This window comes from Schistocerca gregaria, chromosome 1 (genome assembly GCF_023897955.1).
Source record: "Schistocerca gregaria isolate iqSchGreg1 chromosome 1, iqSchGreg1.2, whole genome shotgun sequence".
In the NCBI taxonomy this organism is placed as follows: domain Eukaryota; kingdom Metazoa; phylum Arthropoda; class Insecta; order Orthoptera; family Acrididae; genus Schistocerca; species Schistocerca gregaria.
In genome coordinates, this window is record NC_064920.1 from 504510444 (window position 1) to 504528240 (window position 17797).

The 17797-nt window shown below is 41.9% G+C and overlaps 1 long non-coding RNA gene across 2 annotated transcripts in view; it reads right to left on the reverse strand.

Annotated features, from left to right (window-relative positions):
• LOC126354342 (uncharacterized) overlaps positions 1-17797 on the reverse strand; it is a 68919-nt gene that overhangs the window by 15983 nt on the left and 35139 nt on the right. Inside the window, exons 6-7 of one of the 2 annotated variants that reach the window (XR_007565304.1) lie at positions 17082-17281; positions 2943-6760 (exon numbers count right to left, since the gene is read on the reverse strand). This is a non-coding gene — a long non-coding RNA (uncharacterized LOC126354342). Of the gene's footprint in view, positions 1-2942; positions 6761-17081; positions 17282-17797 lie in introns of those variants that run through there. The other variant, XR_007565301.1, reaches the window with a different exon arrangement.

Consider the following 17797-nt stretch of genomic DNA (forward strand, 5'->3'; position numbering starts at 1 on the left):
AAAAAAAAAAAAAAAAAAAAACACACACACACACACACACACACACACACACAATACATGGCATAAATGGTGAGACCAAATCTAAAAACTGGAAAGGGGGGGGTGGCCCTCATAGTGTTACAGATCGAGAAGACTATAAAAGAAGTCCCAACCACAACCAACCTGCCCATGCGGTTGAAGATCCAGAGGAGATGTTGCCTCTGGGGAATATCCAAGTGTTGGATCATTTAGTTGTTGGTGGAATTCGGACCATCTAAGAGCTAAGAGCCTGCAAGAATTCCCATTCAGTGAAGGGTGCATTAAAGGACTCAGCGTGGTGTGGAGTGAAACAGAGGGATGTCTATTCAATCCTGCATTTCTGTCGGAGAAAGGTGGTAGGATGGGAAGAGGATGCCAATGCCATCGCAAAGTGTGTCGCGAGATATTCCATTAGGACCAATGTATCAGTGCACCGAGCGCATTTGAGGTAAAGACCCTGGACAGTTGGCTGTCGCTGGCACCCCAGAAGGCTACGGAGCTTGGACCAAACCTGTGATGAAGAGGCATATGTCCCCAGGGAAGATACATAGTGCTCCCAGCATTTGTTTACTCTGCTTAATAGGTTAATGAGCCTCCACTTAATAGCGAGGCGGTTGGTCTGTGAAGGGTGTCGCTTAAATCGCTGCAGTGCCTGTTGGCAGTCCTGGACAGTGACATTGTTGGTCCAGCATGGTACCAGTCGATGACTGGGACCTGTGGATAGAATAGCAGTGCCAGCAGCATGAAGAACAGTGGCAGAGATGCCTTGCACGACCACATCAATGGAATTCGAGAGGGAGGTGTAAAAGTGGACAGTAGACTATGTAAAGGCCAACTGGCCCTGCGGAATGCCCAACATAGGGACCCGTCTGCCTAGTGGTAGCAGGGGAATGACAGAATCATTGGAAAGTGACCACTGTCACAAAGGTCATCATGGGCTGATAAATGTAGGGAAACCAAGAGAGCAGGCGAGAAGATTGAGAGATCGATAGCGAAGAAGGTGCCAAGAACGGTACTGAAGTGGGTAGGGGAACCATCATTGAGGAGACACAAATCGGGGTCCGTGATAAGTTGGTCAGTTAGGAGACCTCTCCCCATTTAAGTGACATTTCAAGCACAGTGGGTGGTGGGTGCTCTGAAGTCCCCAAGGAGGAGAAACGAGAGCTGCTGGATTAAGGTTGACAGTTCAATGTAAGGAAGTAGCCTACCTGGAGGGAGGTAGACATTGCAAATGATGATTACTGGTGTCGTTTGCTCTTGAACCACTATTGCTTCCAAGCTGGTACGTAGGGGGATCCAGTCACTAATGACAATGGAGCGAACCAAAGTGCACACCCCACCAGATGCTACCCCGGGTCTCGCACAGTTCCAACAGAATGTCCGATAACGATGAAATGTTGTCGAGTGGTTATCACAAAAACACGTTTCTTAAAGAGCAAGAAAGAACGCAGAATAGGAGGAGACAAGACATTGCATTTCCGGTAGGTGAAGACAGTATCTGTTGCAATTCCACTGGATGGCTGTATGGCGAGAGTCCAAGTTAGACATACAGAAGCCAAGAGGATTTCATGTCACTCAGTAGTCGTCACCGACAAGGACAGGGTGACATCTGTAACTAAAATGTCAGGCTCATGTTGCGAAAGGAGAGATGGCACCTCAGAGGGCGCCAGGGGTGCCTTGTCTTGGAATTTCTCCTCCTCCTCCTCCTCCTCATCCTCATCCTCCTCCTCCTCCTCCTCTTCCCCTTTCAGAGGTGGAGGAGGGCAGGGCAAACAAGGGAACCAGAAGAGCAGGCCACCTTGGGGGCACAGACGGTGTGTCTCATGGCCGAGTGGTGGTAGAAGTCTTCCAGCCTCAGAGATGCTTGGGAGAGGGGTCCTGGTGAGAGCACAATCACTGGCAATTGCCGAAGAAAGGGGGCACTACTTCAGCCGGGGAGCAGCTCCCGAATGAAGGTCGTGGAAACTGCAGAGGAGGAGGGGGAGGGGAGAGGGGGATGGAGATGGGCTAAGGAAGAGGTAGCAGAAGAAAATGAAATAACAGAGGCACAATTGAAACACAAATGTGACAGAACACAGGGGCTTCCCTCATGGAGTGGGTGTCCAGTCACCACACAGAGGCTCCGCAGTACAGTGGAAAGACATATGGCCCAAAATGCAAGCACTGAAAGCACTGCATAGGTGGAGGGACATATGGCTTTATGTCACATCTGTAATAACCTTGACCTCCTCTTGAGAGGGTATCCCCCTTGAAAGCCAGAATGAAGACAAGTATTGATGCGGTTGTCTTTGCGACCCTTCTGCACACATTGAACAAAACGAACGCCACACTGCTCCAAAATAGCCCAGAATTACTCATCAGTTTGCAGGATGAGATCTCTATAAAAAATCACTCCCTGGGCCATATTCAGATGTCAATGAGGAGTAATAGAAACTGGGACATTGCCAAGACGATCACAGGCATGAAGAGCTGCGAATTGGGTAGCAGAAGAAGTTTTCATCAACAGGGAGCCCAACCATATCTTACTGAGACTCCACTTCACCAATCTTGTCCTTGATATTTTCCACGAAGAACAATGGGTTTGTGGCGGTGAATGTGTCCCTGTCTGTCCAAGTACAGATAAGGTAACAGGGAAAGTTTCATCCCAAGATGGTGAGCCTAGCAACCCTGGCCCCCAGGGAAAGGAAAGTTGCCAGGTCAGGTGAAGCAGCATTCAGTGATCCTTCCCCATTACAAGAGAGAAACCTTTGAGAACAGTCTGATTTTTGCAGCTTGATACACTTCTTGCACAAGTATCCGTCCTGATACCACCCAATCAGACCAGTGGCTCTACCTATGGGCGCTACCCAGCCACAACAAGAGCCACCTGGCACTGTGGCCATTGCAGGAGCTCCGATGCTCAAAGATAAGCAACCACTCCTTGGCATACATGGGGAGGGAACAGCTCAGATATCAGTAGTGTGATTCCTGTGTTGTCAGAGAGCTCAGCCATATGGGTACCACCACACAGACTGGCTACATGTGCTGGTGACCTAGCAAGGTGGTAGGGAGCTACAGCAGGGAAGGGAGAGGAGAGGAGAAGGAAAGGGCACAAGAGGACAGGGAGAGGGGAGAAGGAAAGGGAGAGAGCAATACACACTGTAGATGTCAGGGAAGGAGTTCTTCCCCAAATGGCTAACAAAAAAAAAACAGGAAATTTTGAAGTGGAGATCAAACCTCAAATGGGGACCTAAATGCCAAAAAGGATGAAAGAACAGGCAAAAGGAACAAAATTGCAACCAATACAGGGAACCAGATGGCTAGCCAGGTCGACATAAATCAGAACACCGAGAGAGGGGATGGAGGGGCAACGGGAAAGGAGCGAGGATAGGGAGGGAGAGTAGGGTGAAGGACGTAGAATTGGCTGCAATAGCTCAGGGCCCTGTGTGTGCCACACATGAACTCACGAAAGAACTGTGAGCCTCCTTGAGGGCAGAATCGGATGATTTAGTAAAATGGTCTATTGCTCACCTCACAGGCTGCCTTCCATGCACGATTACTAAATTTGAAGGCCTTTAGATGGGACATTACGCGGCCAAAAGAGTACAAGCTAATACTATATCATGTACCTACTTTCTTGAAAATTTCAAACATCTTGCACCACACTATATTGTTAGTGCTTAAATTCGGATAGCTAATGTTATATAAGTCTATTTTTCTTACATTTTGCCTATACTATCAACTGCAGTGTCAGAACTGTCTTCCTCATGCCTTCGCCTCTCTTAGCACTAAAGTGATTGTCACCTAACAGATCCTCCCATTTATCTGCTACCTGACTTGTCTAAGAAGCCTAGCAAAGCTCTGGAGCCTCCATTTTGCAAATACCATTCCCTTTTGATTTTTCCTGTAGCCATTTTGCTTTAGCTTCATTGCATTTCCACCAAAGTGGGTTTCTCTGGGCTTCAAGTATAAGATCTCTTGTTGACTGGATATCATAAAACTGAACACTACTATTACAACTCTAGAAAATTCCATCTGCAAGGAAAGCATATAATGGGTAACAGCTGATTCACATACAGAAGACAAATGTTTGTGGCAAGGCAATAATATGGGTTCATACATAAATCTTTAAGCCTCCAGCAGATTTGGTTTATGTACACTATGTGATCAGAACTACCTGGACACAACAGTGAACTTCAATATGCAGTGTTTCCAATCTTTTGCCTTCATGATGGCTGAACTCTGCTGGGCACACTTTCAATGAGATATCTAGAGGAATGGCGGTCCTTTCTTCATCAATATCAGAAACCAGAAGAGGTAATAATGTTAGATGCTCAGGAACAAAGTTGACATTCTAGCTCATGTAAAAGGCATCCCATTGGCTTCAGCTTAGGACTCTGGGCATGGCCAGTCTATTTCAGAAATGTCTCACTTTTCAGTATTTCCTCATAATAATACTGATCAAATGATCACTTAGGGCAGTGATCATTCTGCAGTTTTTCTGCCTCTTGATCACGTACTCTCTTTGACCTGTGGTCAATTAGTACTTCAACAGAACATTATGAGGCTGCATGGAAGCCACAAATGTGTGTGGCACTGTGTGCAATAACAGCTGTGACAACCAGCAATGAAACACAGCTGAAGAAAGGAGACATACAATTTGTGTTGTCTTGTATTTGCTATCAACCTACTGGTGTAATAAAGAGAGAAATTTGGATCCTGCCAATATTCTACACAGAATGAACATGGGCACTGTGCGCTCTGAACATGTTTACATGCTCCACCTAGTACAACGTATACACGTTCAGAGTACCAGGTAGAAAGATTGGTGACGCGCGTAAACACGTTCAGAGCACACAAGTACAGGTACGCGTTAACATGTCCACACCAGTTAAAGGGATAATGCTAAGGTAACAGGGTAAAAAAACTTTTTTCATGCTTTGGATATTGTCTTAAATACACATATAATGCACAAACTTAAATCAGAAGAAATCATTCATTAGCAAAATTCCATTTTACTCTCCTAAAGAACTTTGGACACCTCAACCTTATGCAAGATCAATGCTCCTGTAATATATACTTTTTTTTTTTTTTTTTTGACAGATGTTTTTTCCCATGTCATCCAACCATCATTCTGTGGTCTTCCTTTTAATATTTTTCCTGTTAGTTTCCACTGGGAAATCTTTGTAGCTCTTGTGTCCTCAATCATTAGGAAATGTCCCAGCGCTATTCTTTTACTTTTAAGTAGCTTCACAAAATCAGCACCCTGTATGGGACAACCAACTCATAACTGGTCCCTGCTGTCCAGGTACCATCATTATTTTGGATCCCTCCAAAAATGTCTAATATTCTCCATTCAAAGGTTTTGAGTAGTAGTTCATCAGTGCCAATTAGCATCTGTGCTTCACATCTACAGGTAACAAGTGGCCTAATCATAACCTCATACACTGAGGTGACAGAAGCCATGGGATACTTCCTAATATCATGTCGGACCTCCTTTTCCTTGGTGTAGCGTAATGTAGTAATTCGACATGGCACAGACAAATCGTTTGAAGTCCCTTGAAGAAATATTGAGCCATGCTGCCTTTACAGTTGCCTGTAACTGCGAAAGTGTCACCAGTGAAGTACTTTGTGCATGAACTGACACCTCTTTTATGTCTCATGTTTGATGAGATTTGTGTCAGGCAATGTGTCCGAATCATTTGCTCAAATTGTCCAGTGATTTCCAAACCAATCGTGAACTACTATAGTCTAGTGGTGTGGTGCACTGGCATACACAATTCCTCATTGTTTGCGAACACAAAGTCCACGAATGGCTGCAAATGACCAAGTTGGCAAACATAACCATTTCCAATCAATGGTCAGTTCATTTGATGTAAACACAGACCACACCATTATGGAACGACTGCCAGCTCGCAAAGTGCCTTATTGATTACTTGTATCCCTGCTACACTTTAACCCCATCATCAGCTCTTACCAGCTGAAATCGGGATTCGTCTGACCAGGCCTGGTTTTCCAGTTGTCTAGGGTCAACCAACATGGTCTTGAGCCCAGAAGAGGCACTGTAGATGGTTTCATGCTTTAGCAAAGGAATTCACATCACTCATCTGCTGCCACAGCCCATACACACCAAATTTCACACCACTGTCCTAACAGATACGTTCATCATATATCCCACACTGATTTCTGCAGTTATTTCACAAAGTGTTGCTTGTCTGATAGCACTGACAATTCTATGCAAATGCCACTGCTATTGGTTGTTTAGTGAAGGCTGTTTGCCACTGTGTTCAGTTGTGTTGTGAGGTAATACCTGAAATTTGCTATTCTCAGCACACTCTTGACATTGTGGATCATTTAATACTGAATTTCCTAACTAAATGTATGTCTCAAGAGTCTAGCTTCCACTACCATACTGTGTCCAGTCTTAATTCCCATTGTGCAGTCACAGTCATGTCAGAAACCTGTTCACATGAATCACCTGAGTATAAATGGCAGCTTTGCCATTGCACTGCCCTTTTACACCAAAATGCAAGTTTTTATTTCAATTGACATGGAATTCACTTTTTTAACATTAGCTCCTCGGTATTCAAAATGAGCTACATGCCCTAAATTAAAACCTGCTGCTGACCAATTATCCAAGTAATTTCATATATTTAGTTTCTGGTTTGTTAATTTTCACTCGTCTAAGCTGTGTGGCTCCTTTCAGTTCCAACACTACTCTCTGCAATGGTTTCCTCCCCATAACTGCAATGCATCACCATACCTGCAAAGCAAATACGAAAATAAAAGGAAAGCTCAAGAATGGCATTAAAATTCAGGGCGAAAGGAATTCAATGGTAAAATTCACTGACACTGCAATCTCAGTGAAAGTGTGGAAAAATTGCAGGATCTGTTGGAACAGTCTAATGAGCACACATTATGGATTGAGAGTAAGCAGAAAAAAGCAGAAAGTAACAAGGAGTAGTAGAAATGAGAGCAGTGATAATCTCAACATTAAAACTAGGGACCATAAAGCAAAGCTGTTCTGCTAGCTCGGAAGCAAGCCAAACTCCAGAAATGAGGTAGACATAAGCGGTTACCATAGACAAAGAGAGATTTCCTGACAAAAGAAATCATATGCTGGCAGTAATTTGAGGAAGAAATTTAGGAGAATGTACATCTAGAGCACAGCATTGCATGGGTATGAATCTTGGACTATGGAACAACTAGAAAAGAAATGAAAGTGTGAGATGTGCTATAAAATGATGCTGAAAATTATATAGACTGATTAGACACGAAATGAGGAAGTTGTCCATACAATCAGCAGGGACGAATATACATAACAAATTGAATCAGGATGTTTAGTGCATTCCGAGATGGAGGGATAGAGATCTAAAATATTTGGTATATAAAATTGCCACATTTTTCAATACAGAAACATGGTGAACACAATATTGAAGATGCACTGTGTGTACAAAACTAAATAATTAGGAAAGATATTACTTTCCATGGGAAAAGTAAGATGCAGGATTGTGCACTGAGCTCCCCTCCAAAAATACCACAATTTGTAAGCTTTTCAATCTTATAAACGCTGGACCATGAAATCTTACTCAACTAATCAATTTCCATTCTTTCATTTTCGACAATGTGTTTTGAGTGAAGTCATAAATAAACACACTTTTATTAGAACTATCAATTGCAGTCAAATAAATGTTGACTTTCTAGACTGCCACTTTATGACAAAAGTACAGATCTTTCAATAATGTAATGACAGATATAAAATAAAAATAAATACAAATCAGGCGCCCACTGTTAAGCATCGCTGGATATTCATTTTCAGATTGGAGATGTAGTAACATGTATTTGCCTTTAATAAGTAAAATTTCCCCCCATGAACCATAGACCCTGCCGTTGGTGGGGAGGCTTGCGTGCCTCAGCGATACAGATGGCCGTACCGTAGGTGCAACCACAACGGAGGGGTATCTGTTGAGAGGCCAGACAAACATATGGTTCCTGAAGAGGGGCAGCAGCCTTTTCAGTATTTGCAGAGGCAACAGTCTGGATGATTGACTGATCTGGCCTTGCAACATTAACCAAAACGGCCTTGCTGTGCTGGTACTGCGAACGGCTGAAAGCAAGGGGAAACTACAGCCGTAATTTTTCCCGAGGACATGCAGCTTTACTGTATGATTAGATGATGGCGTCCTCTTGGGTAAAATATTCCGGAGGTAAAATAGTCCCCCATTCGGGTCTCCGGGCGTGGACTACTCAAGAGGATGTAGTTATCAGGAGAAAGAAAACTGGCGTTCTACGGATCGGAGCGTGGAAAGTCAGATCCCTTAATCAGGCAGGAAGGTTAGAAAATTTAAAAAGGGAAATGGATAGGTTAAAGTCAGATATAGCGGGAATTAGTGAAGTTCGGTGGCAGAAGGAAGAAGACTTCTGGTCAGGTGACGACAGGGTTATAAATACAAAATCAAATAGGGGTAATGCAGGAGTAGGTTTAATAATGAATAAAAAAATAGGAGTGTGGGTTAGCTACTACAAACAGCATAGTGAACGCTTTATTGTGGCCAAGACAGACACAAAGCCCATGGCTATTACAGTAGTACAAGTTTATATGCCAACTAGATCTGCAGATGATGATTAAATTGATGAAATGTATGATGAGATAAAAGAAACTATTCAGGCAGTGAAGGGAGACAAAAATTTAATAGTCATGGGTGACTGGAATTCGTCAGTAGGAAAAGGGAGAGAAGGAAACATAGTGGGTGAATATGGATTGTTGTTGTTGTTGTCTTCAGTCCTGAGACTGGTTTGATGCAGCTCTCCATGCTACTCTATCCTGTGCAAGCTGCTTCATCTCCCAGTACCAACTGCAACCTACATCCTTCTGAATCTGCTTAGTGTACTCATCTCGCGGTCTCCCTCTACGATTTTTACCCTCCACGGTGCCCTCCAACGCTAAATTTGTGATCCCTTGATGCCTCAAAACATGTCCTACCAACATCCCTTCTTCTAGTCAAGTTGTGCCACAAACTTCTCTTCTCCCCAGTCCTATTCAATACCTCCTCATTAGTTACGTGATCTATCCACCTTATCTTCAGTATTCTTCTGTAACACCACATTTCGAAACCTTCTATTCTCTTCTTGTCCAAACTAGTTATCGTCCATGTTTCACTTCCATACATGGCTACACTCCAAACAAATACTTTCAGAAAAGACTTCCTGACACTTAAATCTACACTCGATGTTAACAAATATCTCTTCTTCAGAAACACTTTCCTTGCCATTGCCAGTCTACATTTTATATCCTCTCTACTTCAACCATCATCAGTTATTTTGCTTCCCAAATAGCAAAACTCCTTTACTACTTTAAGTGTCTCATTTCGTAATCTGATTCCCTCAGCATCACCCGACTTAATTCGAATACATTCCATTATCCTCTTTTTGCTTTTGTTGATGTTCATCTTATACCCTCCTTTCATGACACTGTCCATTCCGTTCAACTGCTCTTCCAGGTCCTTTGCTGTCTCTGACAGAATTACCGTCATCGGCGAACCTCAAAGTTTTTACTTCTTCTCCATGAATTTTAATACCTACCACGAATTTTTCTTTCGTTTCCTTTACTGCTTGCTCAATATACAGATTGAATAACATTGGGGAGAGGCTACAACCCTGTCTCACTCCTTTCCCAACCACTGCTTCCCTTTCGTGCCCCTCGACTCTTACGACTGCCATCTGGTTTCTGTACAAATTGTAAGTAGCCTTTCGCTGCCAGTATTTTAGCCCTGGCACCTTCAGAATTTGAAAGAGAGTATTCCAGTCAACATTGTCAAAAGATTTCTCCAAGTCTACAAATGCTAGAAACGTAGGTTTGCCTTTTCTCAGTCTTTCTTCTAAGATAAGTCGTAAGGTCAGTGTTGCCTCACGTGTTCCAACATTTCTACGGAATCCAAACTGATCCTCCCGAGGTCAGCATCTACCAGTTTTTCCATTCGTCTGTAAAGAATTCACATTAGTATTTTGCAGCTGTGACTTATTAAACTGATAGTTCGGTAATTTTCACATCGGTCAGCACCTGCTTTCTTTGGGATTGGAATTATTATATTCTTCTTGAAGTCTGAGGGTATTTCGCCTGTCTCATACATCTTGCTCACCAGCTGGTAGAGTTTTGTCATGACTGGCTCTCCCAAGGCCGTCAGTAGTTCTAATGGAATGTTGTCTACTCCGGGGGCCTTGTTTCGACACAGGTTTTTCAGTGCTCTGTCAAACTCTTCACGCAGTATCGTATCTCCCATTTCGTCTTCATCTACATCCTCTTCCATTTCCATAATATTGTCCCCAAGTACATCACCCTTGTATAAACCTTCTATATACTCCTTCCACCTTTCTGCCTTCTCTTCTTTGCTTAGAACTGGGTTGCCATCTGAGCTCTTGATATTCATACACGTGGTTCTCTTCTCTCCAAAGGTCTCTCTAATTTTCCTGTAGGCAGTATCTATCTTACCCCTAGTGAGATAAGCTTCTACATCCTTACATTTGTCCTCTAGCCATCCCTGTTCAGCCATTTTGCACTTCCTGTCGATCTCATTTTTGAGACGTCTGTATTCCTTTTTGCCTGCTTCATTTACTGCATTTTTATATTTTCTCCTTTCATCAATTAATTTCAATATTTCTTCTGTTACCCAAGGATTTCTAGCAGCCCTCGTCTTTGTACCTACTTTATCCTCTGCTGCCTTCACTACTACATCCCTCAGAGCTACCCATTCTTCTTCTACTGTATTTCTTTCCCCTATTCCTGTCAATTGCCCCCTTATGCTCTCCCTGAAACTCTGTACAACCTCTGGTTCTTTCAGTTTATCCAGGTTCCATCTCCTTAATTTCCCACATTTTTGCAGTTTCTTCAGCTTTAATCTACAGGTCATAACCAATAGATTGTGGTCAGAGTCCACATCTGCCCCTGGAAATGTCCTACAACTTAAAACCTGGTTCCTAAATCTCTGTCTTACCATTATATAATCTATTTGATACCTTTTAGTATCTCCAGGGTTCTTCCACGTATACAACCTTCTTTCATGATTCTTAAAGCAAGTGTTAGCTATGATTAAGTTGTGCTCTGTGCAAAATTCTACTAGGCGGCTTCCTCTTTCATTTCTTAGCCCCAATCCATATTCACCTACTATGTTTCCTTCTCTCCCTTTTCCTACACTCGAATTCCAGTCACCCATTACTATTAAATTTTCGTCTCCCTTCACTATCTGAATAATTTCTTTTATTTCATCGTACATTTCTTCAATTTCTTCATCATCTGCAGAGCTAGTTGGCATATAAACTTGTACTACTGTAGTAGGTGTGGGCTTCGTATCTATCTTGGCCACAATAATGCGTTCACTATGCTGTTTGTAGTAGCTTACCCGCATTCCTATTTTCCTATTCATTATTAAACCTACTCCTGCATTACCCCTATTTGATTTTGTGTTTATAACCCTGTAGTCACCTGACCATAAGTCTTGCTCCTCCTGCCACCGAACTTCACTAATCCCCAACATATCTAACTTTAACCTATCCATTTCCCTTTTTAAATTTTCTAACATACCTGCCCGATTAAGGGATCTGACTTTCCACGATCCGATCCGTAGAATGCCAGTTTTCTTCCTCCTGTTAACGACATCCTCCTGAGTAGTCCCCGCCCGGAGATCCGAATGGGGGACTATTTTACCTCCGGAATATTTTACCCAAGAGGATGCCATCATCATTTAATCATACAGTAAAGCTGCATGTCCTCGGGAAAAATTACGGCTGTAGTTTCCCCCTGCTTTCAGCTGTTCGCAGTACCAGCACAGCAAGGCCGTTTTGGTTAATGTTGCAAGGCCAGATCAGTCAATCATCCAGACTGTTGCCCCTGCAACTACTGAAAAGGCTTCTGCCCCTCTTCAGGAACCACACGTTTGTCTGGCCTCTCAACAGATACCCCTCCTTTGTGGTTGCACCTACGGTACGGCCATCTGTATCGCTGAGGCACGCAAGCCTCCCCACCAACGGCAAGGTCCATGGTTCATGGGGGGGAGGGAATATGGATTAGGGCTAAGAAATGAAAGAGGAAGCCGTCTGTTAGAATTTTGCACAGAGCATAACTTAATCATAGCTAACACTTGGTTCAAGAATCATAAAAGAAGGTTGTATACATGGAAGAATCCTGGAGATACTAATGGTAAGACATAGATTTAGGAACCAGGTTTCAAATTGTAATACATTTCCCGGGGCAGATGTGGACTCTGACCACAATCTACTGGTTATGACCTGTAGATTAAAACTGAAGAAACTGCAAAAAGGTGGGAATTTAAGAAGATGGGACCTGGATAAACTGAAAGAACCAGAGGTTGTACAGGGTTTCAGGGACAGCATAAGGGAACAATTGACAGGAATGGGGGAAAGAAATACAGTAGAAGAAATTCTTTGAGGGATGAAGTAGTGAAGGCAGCAGAGGATCAAGCAGGTAAAAAGATGAGGGTTAGTAGAAATCCTTGGGTAACAGAAGAAATATTGAATTTAATTGACGAAAGGAGAAAATATAAAAAACACAGTAAACGAAGCAGGCAAAAAGGAATACAAACGTCTCAAAAATGTGATCGACAGGAAGCGCAAAATGGCTAAGCAGGGATGGCTAGAAGACAAATGGAAGGTTGTAGAAGCTTATCTGACTAGGGGTAAATAGATACTGCCTACAGGAAAATTAAAGAGACCACTTGTATGAATGTAAAGAGCTCAGATGGCAACCCAGTTCCAAGCAAAGAAGGGAAGGCAGAAAAGGTGGAAGGAGTATATAGAGGGTCTATACAAGGGTGATGTACTTAAGGACAATATTCTGGAAATGGAAGAGGATGTAGATGAAGACGAAATGGGAGATACGATACTGCGTGAAGAGTTTGACAGAGCACTGAAAAACCTGTGTCGAAACAAGGCCCCCGGAGTAGACAACATTCCATTAGAACTACTGACGGCCTTGGGAGAGCCAGTCATGACAAAACTCTACCAGCTGGTGAGCAAGATGTATGAGACAGGCGAAATACCCTCAGACTTCAAGAAGAATATAATAATTCCAATCCCAAAGAAAGCAGGTGCTGACCGATGTGAAAATTACCGAACTATCAGTTTAATAAGTCACAGCTGCAAAATACTAATGTGAATTCTTTACAGACGAATGGAAAAACTGGTAGATGCTGACCTCGGGGAGGATCAGTTTGGATTCCGTAGAAATGTTGGAACACGTGAGGCAATACTGACCTTACGACTTATCTTAGAAGAAAGACTGAGAAAAGGCAAACCTACGTTTCTAGCATTTGTAGACTTGGAGAAATCTTTTGACAATGTTGACTGGAATACTCTCTTTCAAATTCTGAAGGTGCCAGGGCTAAAATACTGGCAGCGAAAGGCTACTTACAATTTGTACAGAAACCAGATGGCAGTCGTAAGAGTCGAGGGGCACGAAAGGGAAGCAGTGGTTGGGAAAGGAGTGAGACAGGGTTGTAGCCTCTCCCCAATGTTATTCAATCTGTATATTGAGCAAGCAGTAAAGGAAACGAAAGAAAAATTCGTAGTAGGTATTAAAATTCATGGAGAAGAAGTAAAAACTTTGAGGTTCGCCGATGACGGTAATTCTGTCAGAGACAGCAAAGGACCTGGAAGAGCAGTTGAACGGAATGGACAGTGTCTTGAGGAGTATGTAAGATGAACATCAACAAAAGCAAAACGAGGATAATGGAATTTAGTCAAACTAAATTGGATGATGCTGAGGGAATCAGATTAGGGAATGAGACACTTAAAGTAGTAAAGGAGTTTTGCTATTTGGGGAGTACAACAACTGATGATGGTCGAAGTAGAGACGATATAAAATGTAGACTGGCAATGGCAAGGAAAGTGTTTTTGAAGAAGAGATATTTGTTAACATCGAGTGTAGATTTAAGTGTCAGGAAGTCTTTTCTGAAAGTATTTGTTTGGAGTGTAGCCATGTATGGAAGTGAAACATGGACGATAAATAGTTTGGACAAGAAGAGAATAGAAGGTTTCGAAATGTGGTGCTACAGAAGAATGCTAAACATAAGGTGGATAGATCATGTAACTAATGAGGAGGTATTGAATAGGATTGGGGAGAAGAGAAGTTTGTGACACAACTTGACTAGAAGAAGGGATCGGTTGGTAAGACATGTCCCGAGGCATCAAGGGATCACAAATTTAGCATTGGAGGGCAGCGTGGAGGGTAAAAATCGTAGAGGGTGACCAAGAGATGACTACACTAAGCAGATTCAGAAGGATGTAGGTTGCAGTAGGTACTGGGAGGTGAAGAAGCTTGCACAGGACAGAGTATCATGGAGAGCTGCATCAAACCAGTCCCAGGACTGACGATGACAACGACAACAACAACAAGTAAAATTTTACATTTCCTGTGAAATGTAAAAGAAGAAGAAGAAGAAGAAGAAGAAGTAGTAGTAGTAGTAGTAGTAGTAGTAGTAGTAGTAGTAGTAGCAGCAGCAGCAGTAGTAGAAAGTTCAAACTTATCAACAGAAATATGTATTTCTAACTTGGCCAGTGCTAGTTAGGTCCAAAGCACAGAGACGAAAATATGAGAAAAGCACGCAAGGATGAGCAATACCCCCATCATTTTGTGAAGTTTGGTCTCACGTATGCTTGCTGGCATTTTCACAGCTCATTCAATCAGACAACTGCAAATCACATTGAGACGTAGATGAGGCTATCACCAGTGTTAAACAAGCTTTGTGAAATTTGAAGATGCATTAAAATTATTCTACACCTCTCAACCAGATCATAGGTAACACTCTTCCTCCCACAGAATATTGATGGGGACAGCAGGGTGTTCACCACAAATGCCACGCGTACATATCATAGAGATGAAACCTCTATCTTGGTATACTGACAAGGAAATCCCAGATCCAGTTCTGTGGTGGCTGCAAGTGCAAAACAGCTATCAGGCCATTTACACACTCATCATATTTGAAACTTTTGTGATACAATATCACATCTGTTCCAGTGTTCTCATAGTTCTTTTGTCATCAACAGAGATTTTATTTGATAATGGGATCTAGAGGGCACATTCAAGGAATACAATAACGTCCACTTGTCCTTTTAAAGCTAATGGTATATATTTGAATAATTGTGCTGTGCACGACAAATATTTAAAAAATGATCCAGTTTGTAGCAAAATTCACTTTGTATTGTAGTAAGTTAATGTCTCTAGAGGGACCAGAATAAATAGCGCCAACCTTTCTTCAGGATCATCATTTAAATTATTTTGTGCACCTCTAGCAAAGTCTTGTTTTACCTGCATCCAAGTTATGCTTTCTGATTAAGTTTTGTGTACATTAATGAGGGCAACACATACATCCAGTTACTTCCCGTCACCTGCCTGTAGGAGGTGATGGTGAAGTGGGAGTTGGACTGCGTTTGTGAAAGCGAAAGCAGCTGTTACTTTGTGTCAATTGTGGCGTCACGTACAGAAATGGTTTGAATTGCCCACAAGGCAACTGTACTCTCAGTTTTAAATGGTCATTGACTTTTGAACCTGTCTATATTCTTGGGGCACAAACCTGCTTTACAATCAAATCAGGACCAGAAAAACCTCCTGTATTTGACTACAGCTGTAGATATGATTAATTTACCTCCACTGTTGGTGATTCAGCCATTTCTAGAAATTAAATGTGAAAATTTCGATCTCCACCTCTGAGAATGTGGTTATGGTAGTCTCCAACCCACTGTGTGTGGGTTGAAAGGTCTCTCATGGACTGTCATAACTGGGAGTTGTGAAAGGCCAAGGCTTACTCCTCCCATTTGGGGGGAGGGGGGGGAGGGGGAGGGGGGGGGAGGAGGAGGAGGAGGAGGAGGAGGAGGAGGAGGAGAGGTGGTAAACATAATAGAAAATTATTCCAGATGTAAAATGTATTGTTACACGGCCAACTTTAACTTTTGTTAAGGAGACACAAGAAGTGCTACATGAACGACTCTTCCTGTGTTTATAGCACCAATTGTATTCAGAACGAGTAATGACATTGTTTGACAAACCTACCTTACAGTATCCTAATACATTTAGAGTTCAATGTTCCACTAAAGGCAGCTATTTGCACTATCATTTTACCTCCACTGTAGTTTTTAACACTGAAGCCTACATGAATGCCTTTTTCCAGCAGTTGTTTAATCACATCTTAACACATTATAACATCTTTACTGTACTATGAAGTATTGCCCGATACAAGATTGTCTCATTATGCTTCTGACTGTTTATACATTCAGGAGCAGCAGCTTTATTTTGCCCTTTTAGTTGTTACTGTTTCCTGAAGCACCATCTCAAGCCACTAGGCTTAAACCCTTTACCACACACAACTCTATGAGCCCAAGAACAATTAACACAGTGGTAGATAAGGAGCTCCAGAAGTTGTCTGACAGTGACGTGTCAGCAACTACTTCAATACACAACTGACCTGGGGAGTGAAGCTTATTTTTTATTAGTGTCTTACACTCATCAAAATATGCAGTTTAGATCCCTATTCTTTAAAACAACATTCAACAACTATTCCAAATTGTGGCTCCCAAAGCACATCACAGCTTACAAAAGCTTTACGAAGATGACTGGAAACATTAATTAGTTCTATAGTATTGAACTAAAAGTTTATGAAACCTGTGCCACAGCGTTGCTGACTTGTTTCTTGGAGTGCTTGTTTTACGTGACAAGCTCCCCCATGTATTGTATGATGGCTATGATGAACATGGGACTTATATTTTTTTCCCAAAATACTCTAAATTCAGGACAAAACTACAACACTGCTTAACTACAATGCAATAGATAGTTACTGTGTTGTGATACACTGTGTTTGTGGTACTGTTGGCTTGCAGACCACATTTTTCTGAAAGTGCTTAAATTTTCTCCTCTGCTTCAGTACTTGGTAAGAGGCAAAGTGGACATCATCTCATTGTTAATAATTTGAACATGACATTTATTTGATATTACAACATAAGCAATTGAACATCACTTTTTTATGTAAGAGAGTTTAAAATGCACTTAAAGCTTTTTAATGGCTTTTTGAAGCTCTTACCATTAAAGCAGCAAATTCTTCCACAGCTGGTAACTCTTCACAGCCAAAGAGATGAAAATAACAGAAATAAGTATGATAAGATGAAAGATGGCCAAATAGAAGCCATTTCATTCTTCCAATTTCAGACAAATGAGAACTGCAGTACTGAGGTGGTATTGCTGTGAATGGTGATTTCTTGTATTAGTTGGCTGCACCAATTACTGCAACAAGGAATTCTTAACCTTACCCGAAGATCATAATTATACAGAGTGACATTCAAGAAAAGAAATTTATATACAAAAATGCCACTCCAGCTGAGCACCTATAACTTTACATCAGCGACGAGAAAAAAATTCAAAAATTTAAGTATTTCCATTAACGAGATAATGAATGGTGTTAGTGATTGTCTTTGGAAGACTTTCATAGATTTTATTTCCTGTCCATTTACAGCCATCCTTGAAGTCATTATGCCAAGCAAATCAGGCTTTTTAAATGTTTAATCACCAAGCTGTGCTATCAATCTCCAAGAAATTTCCAGCAATGAACAGTACAAAGTACAGTCTTATAATGAGTATTTTGCACAGATTTCAATGGAAACAGTAATTTATGGCTCTATGAAGCTTAACCACCTTTCATCCCACTATTGCCTCTTAAACATCTCTGCCCACTATTCAACACATGCTCAGAACAAAGTTTGGTTTATAATTTATTCACTATCAGACGTTTTATTGTAAATA